Source organism: Ambystoma mexicanum, chromosome 7q, assembly GCF_040938575.1.
Source record: "Ambystoma mexicanum isolate Mex_15411 chromosome 7q, UKY_AmexF1_1, whole genome shotgun sequence".
NCBI classification, from domain to species: Eukaryota; Metazoa; Chordata; class Amphibia; order Caudata; family Ambystomatidae; genus Ambystoma; species Ambystoma mexicanum.
In genome coordinates, this window is record NC_090941.1 from 310759871 (window position 1) to 310778337 (window position 18467).

The following is an 18467-nucleotide window of genomic DNA, read 5'->3' on the forward strand; positions in this document are numbered from 1 at the left end:
TGCTGGTGTTGGCAGCCTTCCTACCACAAACACTGACATTTTGCATTTCCATATCTTACACATGCTTTTTGAAGGCGACAGTAGACATCCATGTCATTAATCTCAGACTTACTGAAAGTGATGGGTGGATCTCAGCAAGTTCCCGTGTCCAGCGCCTCTACAACTTAACCTGTTTCTTCAGGCTCATTATATTCCTAAATATTGTATGTTGTTTCTCCTGGCTGTCATGCTCCTCTACACCATGTGTTATTTGTCTCTGCTCAGCAGCAGAGATACGTTGCACCTCTCAACCTTCTGCACCATCGGGAGTGAACTCCACATCCTCCTCATACGCCCCTAACCACAATACCTCAGCATGCGCTACTATTGCTAGGGCCGCCTTTCTGAGTGGAAGTGACACTGAGATCTTCCCCCCTCAACTAAATCCAGTCAATGTTCTGCCTCACTCTCTTAATTAAATCCCATCGATGTTCTGCCTCACTCTCTTAACTAAGTTCTATCAATGTTCTGCCTCACTCTCTTAATTAAATCCTATCAATGTTCTGCCTCACTCTTTTAACTGAATCATATCAATGTTCTGCCTCACACTCTTAACTAAATCCTATCAATGTTCTGCCTCACTCTCTTAACTAAATCCTATCAATGTTCTGCCTCACTCTCTTAACTAAATCCTATCAATGTTCTGCCTCACTCTCTTAACTAAGTTCTATCAATGTTCTGCCTCACTCTCTTAGCTAAATCCCATCGATGTTCTGCCTCACTCTCTTAACTAAATCCTATCAATGTTCTGCCTCACTCTCTTAACTAAATCCTATCAATGTTCTGCCTCACTCTCTTAACTAAATCCTATCAATGTTCTGCCTCACTCTCTTAACTAAGTTCTATCAATGTTCTGCCTCACTCTCTTAGCTAAATCCCATCGATGTTCTGCCTCACTCTCTTAGCTAAATCCCATCGATGTTCTGCCTCACTCTCTTAACTAAATCCTATCAATGTTCTGCCTCACTCTCTTAACTAAATCCTATCCATTTTCTGGATATACCTCAACAAAAGCCTATTTTTTCAGCAACTTTGCAGCCGCCTACCTCTACCTTTGTTTATACAAGACTGATTTTGACATCAATCCAGACAGCCCTGTTTATACTATTTAGCCAAACCACCCAACTCACTCTGCCCATACCACCCACAACATTTGTAAAACCCAGTTTGGAGGAAAGGGTCAAAATGTTGGTGGTTCTGTTTATAGTCAAATATGTTCTGAGAGGATTCGTTTGAAAGTGAATCACAACAGAATTCCTTAGAGTCAAAGTCCGATGTGTTTTTTATTTTAGCTGCCCCCTTTCCATTGAAGCCTCCAGATCGATACATTTAAAGACATGCTACATTGATAACCAGTGCAAATCGTTTTCAAACATTATATGAATATTTCATACATTTTGCACCCATGCAAATAAATAAAAAGTAACGAAACAGCAAACTACTGTCTAAATACATTATTTAGTAGGCATTTCAAGCACACATTGAAATCCCTGAAACCGCCTACAATAAAGCAAAACGACACGTCTGTTGCATGAATAATTCAAACACCCTATTAGGCATTCGAATAGTCAATGGCTACCCTCTGCTTTTCTACCAGTGGAATGTGGGGAACGGGGCGAATGGTTAACCTTGTGTAACCTAATATTCTATTTGGAATCACCATGAGTGAACCATATAATTGTTCGTCTTCTGTTTCATTAGATGAAGCAGCTGCTTAAATGCTGATTCTTTTTTTTTCTTCATGCCGGCATCTGTTCCCAATTTGTTGTCTGTCTATCTAGCATACGCTATGGAAGTAAACAACAATATGGCGATATGGCGTTATTTCAATATATAGATTATACTACAGAGCGCGAGACGTGTGCTTCATATTTCTCGTAGGTTTGCATTCTTCTTAGACAAATTCCAGACATGTATTTTGTACAACGGTGTCAAAAAACACAGTTTAAAGGACACAAAAGAGCAAATCCTGATTACAAAGGGCCAATCACAGATGGCCCCTGATTCTGACTTTCTAAGTCTGGCAGAACCATTATTGTTCTATGAAATAGAGGAATATATCGCCACGCTGTGTTACTATAAAACGTGTATTTATTTATTTACTATATTCAACAGGCATCAAACATAATGGCCCTGATTCCGGGGTTGGTGCTAGTCCTGGCGCTATTAGCTCATGACTAGCACCAATACCGGTACCGCCACCGACGTGGTGGTATGGGGATTTACCGGTCCATTCTGCCCTTTGCGGGACCGGTAAGTCCCCATTTGAAATGCCATTCCCCATTCCCATTTGAGCACCCATAGGGCTCAGTGGAAAGGGGAAGGTGGCAATAACGATACCGCAAATTGCGTTACCGTTATTGACCCCGGTATCCCTTTGCGGGTTCCGTCCTTAACGCCTGCTAAAACCAGGCGTTAAGGAAGGACCCGCAAAGGGACCTCGGAATAGGGCGCAAAGGGATTACCGGCACCAGTGTCATTACCGGTGCCCGGTATCCCTTTGCGCCCAGCTTGTAATGAGGGCCAATGTCTCGAGGAACACCTTGGACGAGTTAGCAGAATTTCGACGAGTCACGTGGAAGACAAGTGAAAGGCATGAGGGAGCTATTTGGGCAAAGGCATGGGGAAGTATTGATTTCTTATCTCAAGGAGGGATGGGGAGAGATTTTTCTGATGTTGTGTAGGATGATGTTCCAGTGCTCTGGGTCTTGGATTGAAAAAGTTTTCCCTCTTTCTGGAGCAAATGTATACAGTGTGATACAGCTGCTTAGACGGCCCTGTCAGGGGAGGGACCAAGCCCGACCCTGAACACCCCGACCTGTGCCAGTGTCCATGTGGCCAGGACTCACCCCTACCCCGCCTTACCTGAAGATGTGGTGGGCCCTATCGTAGGCAGGAGAGGTGCCGGGAGCAAGGCGACGGTCCAGCACTGCAGCCCCAGCCCACAGAAGAACACGCAGCAGCAAGATGCCGAAAGCAGCAACACTGGGGAATTCTCCGGCCTCCCTACTTCCCACGAGGATGAGGAGCCAGCAACCAAGATACCATCACTGTGCGGTGGCAAAACAAAGACAGTAACTGGGAGCAATGCGAAGCTCCAGCAGCCAGTGTCTGGCCAGTGTCTGCTGGAGACCACGCTGAAAGAACAGTTCCTCTAGCCCACTAGGATTAATGTTAGTAAATGAAGATGTTCACTGAGGCCTTGCTAATAAAACTCCAGCTAAACCACCAGGTTTATTATTAAATGAAAGGTCTCGAAGAAATGGGCAACAGTCCCTTATGGATTGCCCCTGATTTCATGTCACAAATGCTGTGAGACCACATGAAGAAGAGGGTGGGGCTTACAAGCCCTTAAGAAGCCTTGCCAGTCATACCCCCAGTCACACCCCCTCTAGGAAAGATATATCATTGGACATGGTAAGTGGCCAATCCAAGGAGGGGTTGGGGTATTTAAGAAGATGTGTGTGAATGGTTCAGTGTGAGTTAGTTGGGTGAGGACAGGAGGTGGAGAATGATGTCTGAGAGACCAGAGAAGGAAAGTGCAACATAAGTGCAGAGGCATTGGCAAGAGGTAACTTTCCTGTGTTTGAGCATGGGGATAAGGAGTGTTTGAACTAGTGGTGGTAGAGAGTAGTGGAAGTGAGAGGTGGTAGTGGTAGGTGGGGGTAGTGGTACTAGAGAGTGTTGGTAGTGAGTGGAGAAGGAGAAAGCAGGTGTAGTAAAGAAGTGGTAGTAGTGGAAGATGGGAAGTAGTAGTAGTAAAGGGTGGTGGTGGTGTTGTAGAGAGGCGGTAGTAGCAGGAAGTACTATTGGAGTAGGATTAGGAAGGTAGTAGTACCAGCAGAGGATCAGTAGGGGCAAGGAGGTAGCATTCAGTGAAAAAGGAAGGAGAGTTTAACATCAGAGGCAGTAGTCAGTAGTGACAGTAGGGAGTGGAGAGATTGAGGAACAGGATGTGAGGTAACATCCAAGGTGGAGGCCGGAAGTCAGAGCGTGAGATGCTAGGGATAACAGAGTGGTGGGAGGAGAATAGCTTGGACTCCAGTGTAGAACTGTGTCTGAAGGGATTATGCCAGTGGTCGAAGTGTGCGAAAAGAAGTAGTGGAGCTATGTGCCCTGCTGGCCTGCCCCTGCTCCCCACAAACCCCATTGCCACAAACCCTCCCATACAAAATACACCCTTGCAAACACTTGCACCTGCTGTTTAAGGGAACGTTCAGTGCAGTACACTGAAAGTGAAGGTTTCAACTTCTTCCTACACTTTTATTTTAAAACAAAACCATCCCGGAACAGTTTCATTTTAAAATAAAAGTATAGGAGCTGTACAAGCTAATTAAAAAAAGTATAGGAGCACCGCTCCCGACCGCTCCCGCTCACTTCGACCACTGGATTATGCATGTTAGAGAGAGAGAGTGATGCCGGGTGGGAGGAGGCACCATCCCTAACTCTCTAAGAGCACTGGGCAGGGTTAGGGAGGGAGAGTTACAAAACCTGTTGGGAGTCAGGTAGCCAATACCTTAAGAACCCACTTAGTCTTAAGAAGAACAAGAGAACCTAGTGGCCACCAGGCACTAACTTCTAACCTTTTTGTTATGGATGCTTAGGTTAGGAGGAGAAAAAGATCGGGAAGTTAAGGAAGAGAGAGGGACAGCCCTAGCACCAAATTCCCCTCAAGAACCCACTTGGCCTCAAATCCTACCAGGGTAGCCCACTGCAAAAATGTTTGTTAAGGCAAAAAATAACACCCTTGGACTGATATCGGTATCAGAGTGGTTATTTGTGGCAGGAACCCCATTGCAATATGTAACCTGAGCCGATTGGGATTGACTGATCTGAGAGTGAGGGAAGGCCGGCCCAGTTAGTCAGCTATGTAAATCTTAAGCAGATGTTTTTGTAGCAATTTTTACAAGAACCAGGAGCCAGAAAAGACAGTTGGCAGTGGCTGTCATATGACACTTTTTTTCCTGCAGTCTCCTGGTATTTGGGAGGGTGAGGGTGTCAGTTTTGTCAAACACAGGGCTGGTCAATGTCATGAATGCAAGAAATAGTCTTTATTTTATTTTATTTTTTTGTCCAAACAAATGCTCTTAGTACACAGAGTACCTTTACGTTGAATCAAAGCATTATATAAAAAAACAAAATCAAAGACTCATGGTATCATCATTTATAATACCGAGAAAAGTAACGTCAAAACAGCATCATATTCCCATGCTTTTCTACATTTCTTATAATTCTTAAAACATTAAATCGCTAAGTAAAGCTTCAAGAAATTGGTATGCCCCAGAAAATTCAGCAAATTAGGAGTTAAGTATTCAGACTTTTTTTTATAACGGAAAGAAGAATCAATCTATGAGATACCATAGTGCTCCAATGGGGTTATCAAAATCATAGGGTTGTTAGGTATAGTGTGCGTCTCTAGCTGAGCTTCAGACATTACCTCTTTAATCTTCGCAAAATGTATCATCAGGACCTTAACCAGAGCCAACATAAGTGATAAGAGTTTGGTTGACATTAGTCTGTACCAAAATTCAAAAGCGATTACTGAGGACGGGGAATTTATAAAGATACAGAAATGGGTAATCCTCTCACACATCATCTCGGGACAGAACAATACCAAATGATTTAGAGTTTTCAACTACTCGCCACACAGTCTACAATTTCTTAGTTCTTTAGTGATTCTTATTTTGGGTCCTTTTACTTCCAATGTTGGAAGACAATTAAGTCTGAATTTAAGGTACCAATTTCTGTATTTAGCTGAAGGAATTTTGTTTATATACAATCTTCCTCCATAGTCTGTGATATATTCTATCTCTCTTTCCCTGTACATATTTAGCCTACACAGGTCCTGCATATCAGAAATCTCATCCCAGCTCTTTATCTTTCCCTTTAATGAGCTTTCAGCAATACTCCACTGATGCCAAGCTGATCCATAAACAACTCACTTTTTTAAAAAAAAGTGTATGTTGGAATGGGTTCTGTTCTTTTAACATCATGTTGTACAGATAGTAATCAATAGAGGTTTCTCTGCTCTAGATATTTTAAAGAAGAGGGATAGCAACCACTTCATTATTAGTGCCCACCATGAACACAGACCCAATTCTAAATGAATAACACTTACTGGTACTGACTGTGGGAGACCCAATACACTTTTAAAGATTTTACCCTCCATTCTATCAAATAGTTTTCTGTTTTTAGTGCTTAGTAATTCACATTCATATAGTACCATTGCGGAAGCCTCCTCTGCATAAATTCAATTATTGGTAGTAGTGAGAATTCACAGAATTGCTGTTTGACTATCTTTATCAGGGATATACTGGCTCGTATCTTCTCTTCAATTTTTCTTTCATCTATTCTAGTCCTCTGCTTACCAGAAACAAAATACCCAAGATATCTTGTACATTACACTCTCTGGATCGGTACATTGATTCCCTTCCAAGTGTAGTTAGTTTTTATTTTCCTCTTGCTACAGGTCATAATATAAGATTTAGCTGGGTTCACTGTCTGATGGTTATTAGCAAGGTAATTTATCATGCCAGTTAGGCAGTGCTGTCAACCTGCGGGGGAATAGATTCCCATTCCTAGGTCATCAGCATATGTTGTGCATCCTACTCTCAGATCTAGCCATCAGGGTGCATATCCTTCCCATGAAGTTGCCTCCTCCTACATATCGGAGAGTTACTGGTTAAAAAGAGTGGCTGCAATTACGCAACAAGATTTAAATACCACATATCATATATAATACAATCATAGGTTTCTCATTTCTTACCAGATGTTGTACAATTGAATACCAGCAATACTGAAGCCAATTTTATAGGCCTCATCATCAAGGAAGAAGCCTGGTTTGTTATGCACTACAAGCCCTGCTGGAATATTGTTGGCCTTCAGGTATTCTCTCAAGAAGTGCCCATGTAGTTCAGTCCTGAAACCTTTTTCCTTTCATTTTAACAGTTCATCCGCATTGGTGTGTCTGAGAGTGGTTTTTGTGGCTCTTGTTTGGTCCATGTTGTGCCCACGGAGTTTTAGACATGCAGTACTGTTTTGTGGGTGATAGAGTATCCGGTTTGAAGGAAGAATGGTCCATTGTTTGCTGGATGAGAATTGACTGTCTTACAGTTATTGTACTTGGCAGATACTAATGTCCACGATTGAATGGCATTTTCCCATTGATGGAAGATTTCTGTTTTCATTCTGGTCCTGAGGAAGAGTGTCTTTTGAGAGTCAACACCAGGAACATGTATTGGCAATTTTTGCCTAGTGGACTTTATAGTACTATATGCCACTTCTGATTGGGATATATATTTTTGCACCTTTTAGGACACCTAGTTGGCCTAACTATATGAATTCACAGTATTTCAGGTGTGGACCATAGGTCTCCGGTTAGCTTTAATAAACATACATTCAAGTGCATTAAACGCTGCTATTATGTATTGTTTGCACACATGAACTGTTTGTTCTATATGTGATAATTGCATACTTGCACACGTAGATGGATTGTATATACTATATTTGTGTAACATTTGATGTGTGTTGCTTTAAGGACATTTAAACTTGCATTTATTTTTATGAATGTGTTGATTTTGTGTAATAAGTGTAAGTAAAAGTGTATCCCACCCTGTAAGGAAGAAGTCTAAAACAAACATTTAAGTCATCACTCAATAATTCCTCTATGGGTGATACTTGTTGTGCCTCAATTGATCCCAATCAGTTATTTGTGAGAGTCTTGAATAATTGAGCATACTGAGGAGGGAAGTAAATGTTTTTTTAAAACATGTCTTTTTAATTTGCATGATTCAAAAAATATGTTCTAATTCAAAGTGAACATCATTACAAAAAAATATTCAGAAATCTACACATAGTGATAAACAAACTCAATCGTGATACATCATGACAGAAAGCATTGATCAACATAAAAACAAGAATTAAAGTTTCTAAATATGGCATTGAAAATAAGTTAAAAGAAATTATTGGGGAAACTTAAATTCAGTTCTCTACTCATGCACCCAATCAGGGTGTTCTAAGAAAATCCCTGTGTCTCTCCTCACCAGTTATTCTATTATGGTGCGAGTACCAGGTTTAATAAAGGATAACAAATGTCCTGAGGCTTGAATGCAGCCTTTAACTGGGTCTTTGAAGTTAAAGAATTTTTTGCCTACGTGGGGCTTGGTCTCCAGCCAAGCTCTGCACGTTTCTGCGGTCATGTGACACCTTTTAGGCCGCCTTCATCAGGGCATCTTGTTCGAAGACGCTGCCGATACTGTAATCCCAAGTAATGGGTCCTGTCCAGTCCTGAGCACCGAGCAGTCCCTAGACTCAAATGTTGTGGCTTTCTTCTGGCTTGATTGTGGTCCAACCAGTCAGTTGACGGGTCGAGCCCTTACTGAGGGGGCCGCTTTCTTCTGTTTGTGGTGCTCCCTCAGTGATGTTTCGGGAGGTTAGTTTCACCATGGGGAACACAGCAGGTTTTTAGTCGTCCCAGAAAGAAGAAGGGTCCTCCTGTACCTCTACGTTGTCGGCCAATGCTCAGTCTCAACTGGGGGTCGCTGGCGTGTGCAAAGGGAACTCCAGCGTTGACATGATGGGTCCGAAACCGGATTCCAAGGAAGGTAGCTTTCCCTTATTCAGTGGGAGTGGATTGGCTACTCGACGAAAGGAGTGCTTGTGCCCAGGGCCGATCCGAGCTGCAGTTTTCTGCTCAATAGGCGTCTGGCTTCTGCTTCTGGCTTTATTTTGTGTAATAAACCTTTGTAATCATATCATTAACCCCTTTTAGCATGATGAATCTATAAGATTATTGTTTTTTGTTTTCCTGATTGGGTTTTCTGGTGTGTCCTCTGTTCTATGTACTAAGGACGCTACATGTAGGTACACAATTATTCATATGTGTACCGGGAAGTGTCACTTTTTCATTGCGTGTTTATGTTTATGTTCAGGAGTATTTGTGTCTTATTACATTGTAGTCCCTGTTCCCCTGTCCCTTTACAGAGTACCCTAGGGTTGTTTGACAAACTACTGATCTATTGCTATCATGCCTTTCATAGGCAGAAACCTTGAAAAGATGTGTATTACACAATCTCTGGTCTTTACTAAATATAATGGCTGGCTTAATGACAAGTAATCTGGCTGCTGGCCAATGGAGGGCACTGAGTCTGCCCACCTCCTTATGCAAGATGGTCCCCTGCAGTTGTTTAACCATAACTGTACTGTTGTCCTATTGCTGCTTGACTACTTTTCCGGCTTTGATACTATCAAGCACTCCACTATCCTTGACCACCCGGAAAACACCTTCAATCTCAAAGACTTGGACCTTAGTGGATTCAGGAGTGAGTCGGAAGCGGCCTCTGAGAGACGGATAGACGGAGAGAGGTGCGGCTTGATTCACGCAATTCCACGTTCTGAGGTTATTTCCTCTAACCTCATCTCCTCCTTCCAAGAGAGAGCGTGTCGTGCTGTTGCTGCGTCCCTGTGTCTCCCGTTCGCTTTTACCCGCTTCTGCTGCCTCTGCTCGGGGGCCGGGGGTCTGGTGGGCCTGGGGAACCTGACCAGAGCTTGGAGCTCAGAAGAGAGTCTGCAGGGTGGAGCATTGGCACGCGCCTGCAGGGGAACACCAGGTACGAGCAAGGCAAGCCCTTACTGTGGTTTTTAGTCCATTGAACACCATATTCAGACTAAACTATTTATAATCATAGGGGAGCCACCTGGCGTATCTAGGGCTAAGGCATCTGCTTCTAGTGGCCACATTTCTCCTCATTGTTTCCACCATTCAGCCTGAAGCTTGACTGTGACTATGGGGCCAGGCGCTTTGAGCAGTCGAGCGAACCGTAACATTGTTGAACTATCTACGGTGGTTAATGTGAAGTTTTAGCTGCCGAGCTACAGCTAAATTGCTATTTGTGGTGCTTGACCGCGGGGCTATCCCCTTTGAACGCGGTTGCATCCCCTGAGGCTAAGTCTGCTATCGAGTAGCCCATAACCATCACCCTTAAGGCTGGTACCCCATAGATACCTCCCTCACGGATAGGGTAATGAGGGGCTACTGCCTTTGTAGAAATAATCTTAAAGGCTACCTTCTGAAACAACCAATTGACCGCGCCTGTTTAACCGCGCAAGTTATATGCCATTCTACAGCCAAGGACCTCAATCGAATTATAATCTCCGGAAACGTAATAATAACTTCCCAGACACCGGAAGAAACAGTACAATGGTCAAAGCGAAACTAAAAAGAATAGAACCTCCAGCGAAAGGGGCCATCACAGACTTCTTTCCTCCGAATGTCCTCCTCGAAGAAAACTCCATTGCTATGGAAGGAAAGGATCCAGTGAATAACCCCACGGTGGCACCTCATGAAGTCACTAATTATGATGACATAGACAATCACTCACTTCTAGAACTCTGCCTGTCAATGCAGCGGGCTATGACTCCAGCACACCCACGACAGTCAGGCAACAACACACAGAACCTTCCACCAAGTGCCCCATTCCCTCAGAGGGATCAGGTTGAAAGACTATCCATATCTCCTAATCTAGCCCCGTTTCAAGAGCCTTCTGTCCTCAGAACCAATAGCAAATCCAGTCGAGTATCCACTTCAAACACACCGGTCCTGGTCGAATTGCAATCCTCAGTGGCTTCCTTGGAGTTTGCCCTTAAAATTCTCCTGAAACTGTGTGGGCGTATTCTGGAGACTACTCTCACTTTTGCAGCAAAAGGAGGAGCCAAAGACATCCCTGGGGCAGAAGAAAACCTGATCCCTAGGCTCATGGATAATGACCCTGCACAGCCTCCTACTGATCCAATACCTGTATTTGAACCTTCAGATGAGTCAGAAGTATATTTTTCACGCAAACAAAGAAGATTGGCTAGAAGAGCAGCCATGAAGAAAAAGCCGTGCGTGATAGCTTCTCCTCTACCCACAACTGCTCCGGCGGGGAAACTGTCAAAAAAGGCCAAAAAAAGAGCAACTAGGGCATCGAAACGTAAAGCGAAGGGCCCTGGCTCTCTCACCAGCTGGCTTATTCCCGACACTGTGAATGAGTCGATGTGTACGGAAGGTTGAAAGACTATCCATATCTCCTAATCTAGCCCCGTTTCAAGAGCCTTCTGTCCTCAGAACCAATAGCAAATCCAGTCGAGTATCCACTTCAAACACACCGGTCCTGGTCGAATTGCAATCCTCAGTGGCTTCCTTGGAGTTTGCCCTTAAAATTCTCCTGAAACTGTGTGGGCGTATTCTGGAGACTACTCTCACTTTTGCAGCAAAAGGAGGAGCCAAAGACATCCTTGGGGCAGAAGAAAACCTGATCCCTAGGCTCATGGATAATGACCCTCACAGCCTCCTACTGATCCAATACCTGTATTTGAACCTTCAGATGAGTCAGAAGTATATTTTTCACGCAAACAAAGAAGATTGGCCAGAAGAGCAGCCATGAAGAAAAAGCCGTGCGTGATAGCTTCTCCTCTACCCACAACTGCTCCGGCGGGGAAACTGTCAAAAAAGGCCAAAAAAAGAGCAACTAGGGCATCGAAACGTAAAGCGAAGGGCCCTGGCTCTCTCACCAGCTGGCTTATTCCCGACACTGTGAATGAGTCGATGTGTACGGAAGAAAATTTACTTGACCTCGAATCATCTCAATTGAACAATGACCTGGAGAAGATCTCTTCTACTCCTAACAAAAGCCCAAGTAGGGCCCCACTGGCAATAAGCATCCCTAATCCACCTACCATCAATGAGCCCTCACTAACTGATCATTATAACAACCGCATATGTATTATTAAAAACTTGTACCAGCAACATGAGCGAAACTGGCTTACAAGATCGGCTCTTATGACCAGGCTTCACTCAGGGCCTCAACTTCGTGTTCTCAGCTCCACAGACTTTGAATACGTGGAGCCTCTCCATTTTACCAACCCTAATGTCACTGCGGTTCATTGTACATTTTTGGCGACAGCTCAACTGATGCGAAGTTTCAAACAAAATCTTTTGGTTGCAGACATTGAGATTGATGCCGATCCTGAAATAGAAGACGTTAGCTGCCCACATAAGGTGGTCTCTTCGCCGGAAAAACCTCCACCGGAAAAATCTCCCTCGCCCTCAAATCTACCCAAGGCGGACAAAGTCCAGATTGCTGATGTACAGAAAGTCTTAAATTGGCTGGCTGAATCCCTCCCTCTAATTATAAACGAACAATGAGATCTCACCATTGCCTCATGGAATTGTAGAGGTTTTAACCATTTACTAACTTCTCAAGGATCAGTAGATGTCTTAACAGACCATTTGAGCATTTGTTTACAGGAAACATGGTTGGTCTCCCCGGTGATCCTCAATTGATATACATTGTATCAGTCTTTTGCTAAGAAGGGACCCAGGGGTAGACCATTTGGAGGGTTGATTGTGGGTGTCAGACATTCTGTCCAATCTCGCCGAATTACCACAAGCCAACCTGACAACATTTTAGCAGTTGAAATTATGGTCCCCCAAGAAGATGTCACTGAAAGAATCCTACTCATAACCTCTTACAATCCACCAGGCGCTGTATGTAGACAATAATTACAAGAGGCGGTCCATGAGCTACTTAGCGAATGGACCACGATACTGGCGAACAACTCAGTCATATTCACAGGCGACTTTAACTGCCATATAAAGGGCTCGAAAGGCACTACCCTCAATCCTCTACTACACCCTAAGGGACGTATGCTTCACAAAATAGAGGATCCTAAAGACCTAAACTGGCTACACTTTTTTTCAGACTGAAATCTGGAACTTATTAATGGGAGAACGTGAAGCGATTATCCCGGTAAACATACTTGGCGTAATGCCTCTGTAACTAGTACTCTAGATTACATATTTGTTAGTCCGAATATAGCCACCAGAATTAAAGACATGAAGGTCACCCCGAATAACTGGAGCGACCATAGCCTTCCAACATTGACCTTAGCAGTTGACTGGTCAACTCCGAGCCCCTGCCCCTTGGGTAACCTGAAGACAAATCAAGCTGGCACTTTCATTCGTTGGCACAAAAAAACATCGAAAATGCGGCTCGCTCAACACATGCTGTCCTTCTCTACGATATCCAAGCCTTTACCAAATTCACTGCTAATGATATTGAAACATGGATTGCGGCTTTTTCATCATCACACGCTACCACATCTATTAGCAAGATGATACAAGATGAAAGGAATACCATAACTTTTGACAGGGCCATCCGAGATGCCAAACGAGTTCTAAGGGCTTTCATTCGAAAGGCAAGGGCTGCTACAGTTACACTCGAATCATTTGTGGCTCAGTGTAGAACCTTAAAGAACAAATATCGTGCCTGGATTAAGACGAAGAGAAGAGCAGATAAGTTAAGCCGCTGGCAACAAATGGTTCAAGTTGTATGCTCCAAAAACACAAGAAACATCTGGGGTGTATTAAATGAAATGAGGGGCCCCATCCATCACACCATGGTCAACCCGATAGGTGCCCAGCAATGGTCTGAATTTCTGTCTACACATAACGCCCCGCTAACATCTACCCAGCATGGCAGCTGTAAATTGTTCCCCCCTGAGAAACCCTTTATTGTGACCAACAAACAAATTCTTGCCAAAATCAAATCACTAAAATCATCTAGAGCACCTGGACCCAACGGCCTAGCCAACGTTGTATTGAAAAGTAATCCTGATTTCTGGGCCAGCCTGATTAAGATCCAATTTGACAACATACTGGAAACTGGTAATATCCCGACTTCCTGGCAAACTTCCATATTGATCCCAGTCTTCAAGAGAGGAAACAGACTGGAACCAGGAAACTATAGATTGCTGTCTATGTTAGACTGCACAGGGAAGCTATTTGCATCGTTGCTTCTAGACAAATTGGAGACGTGGGAAGACAGAACTGGAATATTCAATCAATTCCAAAGTGGATTCAGGAAAGGCTATACCACCACCATGAACCTGATGATTATTGATCTACAGAGGACCTGAACCAAGACCAGTGGGAAACCTCCTCTATATGCCCTGTTTATAGACTTCCGAGCAGCTTTTGACACAGTCCCCCGTGACAAAATCTGGTCAAAATTAAAACTATTAGGATGTCCTGATGAACTTCTCTATTACTTAAGAGCCTTACATCGACACACTATGGCTAAACTCAAGCTGGACTCCCAAGGCCATATGACCACTCCAGTTTCACAGAATCACGGAGTAAAACAAGGCTGTGTCACAGCTCCTTTCCTATATAATGTATTTACATATGACCTTCCCATAGCGGTATCTGCAGTGCACAATTGCCCTCCACGGATCGGATCTGAGCACTGCCCAGTGCTCGCTTATGTAGATGATCTGATCATCATGGACCACACATTCAGCGGCCTCTCAAGATCGGCCACTGCGCTCTGTGATTATGCCCATAAAAACGATCTGGTTATTAACAGTGATAAAACCAAATTAATGGTATTTTCAGCAAATAAATTCGCCAGACCAAAGTTAGTTATGCAGGCGATAGAGATAAAATATACCCCCATATACAAATACCTTGGGGTGGAGGTTGATATTACAGGACAATATCCTACCTGCATACAAACGCGAATCACCAGAGCTGCACAATTAACAGCATTAATACACCGCTTTGCAATACAAAATTGTGGTTACACTATGTGGGGCGTGCGCCAGCTGTATCTGCAGATATTGGTTCCTATGGTTACCTACGGACTGGAGGCACTTCTAAACATCAATTTAAGCTGGCTCCAAGTCACAGAGGGCAAATTTTGGAGGCAGATATTGGGCCTCCCTCAATGTATTCCAATGGCGATCCTAAGACTGGAATTGGGGCTAACTTCCCTGAAGGCCACTGTACTTAAAAGAAGAGCTGAGATCTACTCGAAGATGACTAACCAACCATTGAACTCCCTGCTAAGTTCATTACATCAGGAAATTTCAAGGGAGGTTACTCTCTACCATCTAAAAGCTCATATGGAAAACCTATACAAGGAGATTGGCTGTATTCCTGCACTGAGGGGCACACTCGACACATCAAAGAAGGCTCTTCCCAAACAAATAGATCTCTGGGACTGGCTCGAGAACTTCGATCATCTGAGCAAACTTACAAAGTATCAATTTGTAAAGTATAGACTATATACCTACTTTGAATCACAGCTGTACTTTAATTTGAGCCCCTCTAGTAAACTTAGACGTTTCCTTCTGTTGCTGCGTCTTGACTGTTTACCGGTATTAGCAAATAAGTGGATAGACAACCATCTACTGTCACACGAAAGACATTGTCGAATGTGCAAGAACATTTCCACCAACGAAACAGCTATACACCTTCTAACAGCCTGCCCGTCTATGCTTAAAACTTATGAACTATGCTATGGGAAAGTGGTTGATGACTTGGATTACATAGAGGCACCATGGTTCTGGTATTGCAGCTTAAATTCGACCTCTATAAAAACTCACATAGCTATGTACAGGATATGGCTGAGCATTGAGAAATTCTTGGACATCACCATCTAGCCCAAACAATAACTCAATCCCATCATAGCTTATTGGGCCAGCAGGTTACGTCCCCTATCATATGACTTGTTGAGATCATTATCTTCTTGGGGGCCATTGGTGTACGATACGCGATCCTGTGAAACTAATTGAAGATATCTACAACTCCACTGACTGAGGGAAGGGAAGGCTTTGACCTCTGAAAATGAAATGAAATGAAGTACACTTTTGCATGACGCATTGTATAGAACCTTTAACTGAACTTATTGCTCTATGCTCTATGTTTTCCGCTACAGTAGCATCACATTGTTTTTGTCACTGTTATGTAGAATTAATTATATCCTTCTTTACCCACGGAAATCTCATGATTAGAACAACTCATTTTAAAATTTATTTTTCTTTATTAATTTTTATTCTAAATGAGGTTTTAGTCTTCCCATTTTTGCCCGTTTTTTTTTGCCTGTTTCTTTTTTTTTTGCTTGGTTTTATTTTTATTTCGACTCATAAATCTGTAAAGTTTATATTTAAACTGTTTTCACATTATTAAATAAATTGGAATTGGATATCATCCTTCCTTATGGACAGGGAGGTATGTATGTGGATAAGCCCTTTTCTTTCTTCATCCTACTACCTCCAACTGTTGGGTACTCCAAAGCTCATTCCTTTCCTTTTGGTAATTTAACACCTACATGGCATGACACTCTGTTCTTAGGTGCCTTTCTTCTGCTCATTTTAGTCTTATGCATATGACATTCAAATGTCTTTCAGACTTTAGGGTGACCTGTTGGCGGAGCCTAGCCAGATCACATCCTGCCTCTTGCATGTCCATGCCTGGATGTTTAAGGAAACCTTCAACTCACTGTAGCTAAACTGAACTTATAATTTCCTAGGTCCACATTTTTGGGCTGCATGCCCTGTATGTCTCCTCTCCGCTTGGGACTTTGTTGCTAATTTTGAGAATTATCTCTCTTCTGCCCCCGCCAAATCCTCAAGCTTTCTTAGAGTTTAGTTTTCATTTTGAAACCTGTCTCTGTAAGCATATTCTGTCTTTCCTCTAACCCTCTCATAAAGTGGTGGTCACCATAGCTTTGGTCTCAGTTGAGACCCTAACCTTATTCATGGCTTTCGGTGTGATTCCTCTGCCTGCTAAGGGCATGGAATCTGCTACCTCCATTAAATGGTTCTTTTATGGTCCTAGAACACAGGAATAACATACAGTAAAGCATGGTGGCAAAACTCTAAAGTCTGCATTGGCTGAACTCTGGAACATTTTCAGAAAAAGAAAGCCACCCCAGTTTCCGGATTGACTAGGAACCCACCTGTGAAAGGAACCCTTTCACCCAGGGAGTGTTTCTTTCCTGAGCCTTCCTGTTTACCTTCATCAGGGACATACCCTTCCCTTGGGTCCTACCACATTTCAATTGGCTTTTACCTTTGTTCAACCTGGTCTCTCAATATCAGTATCCATGACAGCCATGTAGTTGCCTTTTTTCATATTTCCCTGCACTTACATGGTTATTGCTCAAGGAGGCAATGCTCTTTTGGTGGATCCATGTTATTGTTTCATTACTTGTATTGTAGAGTTCCTGTTTTGCTCCTTGAACATCACCCCCACCCGCTCTTTGTATTTACCTATATAAATGTTACAAGGCTGTGAAGAACTTTTTCTCCTCCCTACGCACTTTCTGCTAGTAATATCACAAGGTCACTGTGCTTGCAAATAAATAATTAAATAGAAAAGCACCTCTACCCTTGCCAGCATCACCCGTGATAGCTTCTCCGAAACACAACTCCTCCGTGTACCAGACATAGGTTCCACACTATCCTTGATCCATCCTTACACCCGCTGTTCTGGATGATGTCTGTAGTAGCACAGGTCCCTCAGCCCGCCCAATGGTTCCAAGGAAAGAGACCCCAAGTGTGCTATTTTCTGACTACTCGTTGAGATGGTCTGCATTCTCTTCACGAATATGGCCAGTTTATCACAGTATTAGCAATGGATTGAATGCTAAACTATTAAGGGTACACAGCAAAATTCATGGAAACAGGGCATACAGAGCGTGACAGACAGGGGATACAGATTGGGGATGAAAAAGTGGGACCATTTCTGATTATTTGTTTGATGGATCTGCAGCTGTGCTTCTGCTCAAGCTATGTTCCAGAGAGTTTAAGGCTATCTGACAGTCCTAACTCCACTATTGAGTCCCCGGTTCTGACTCACCCATGCCCTAATTTGACATCTCCTATGAGAGAGGGAGCCAAGCGTGTTATCTTGCAATCCCCTGAAAAGCCAACAAAGGAAACAAGTGATCAAGCTACACAGAAAGTATACACATAGATGAAAGACGGCTCATGGAAATATAGTACAGTGCAGTGGAGTGTACCTGGCTGGAACCCGCCCTGCTCCATTATGCATTGCCCCTAAAACTGCTATAAGGAGAAGGACTATACTCCTACTTACTTTCTGCAATATGCACTTCTGATAAAAGGGGAAGCAAAAGATATCACTAATCATAATAGGGCTGGCCCGTGGACAGATGGGTGCTTGTGCATTCAAACTGAGGTGTATTTACGTTCATCCCAATGGCATTTGCACAAGTAACATCGAACAGTAACTGCTACCGGCACACATGATAATGCCACATCATCAGCAGAAGGCCAGTGCATATCTGGAAAATAACCTATATCTGTGATCAGTGTGGATGTGCTCTATGAATAGCCCATAGAAGAGAAATCAATGGTTTAAACAGTATAGAATGGTAACATTGCCAGGGTGGGCATTGAATCTCCAACTGGTCCAATATCAGAAAAGAACTGCAGAAAGAAGATATGTAATGCTAGAGGATATTTGTGTTGTGGTACATTTTCACCTTACCACGAATTACATCTTATACAGGTCATCTGCAATCTTTAGTTCTCCACATGATTTGGACTACAAATTCCATCAACTCAAGTCAGAACCTTGT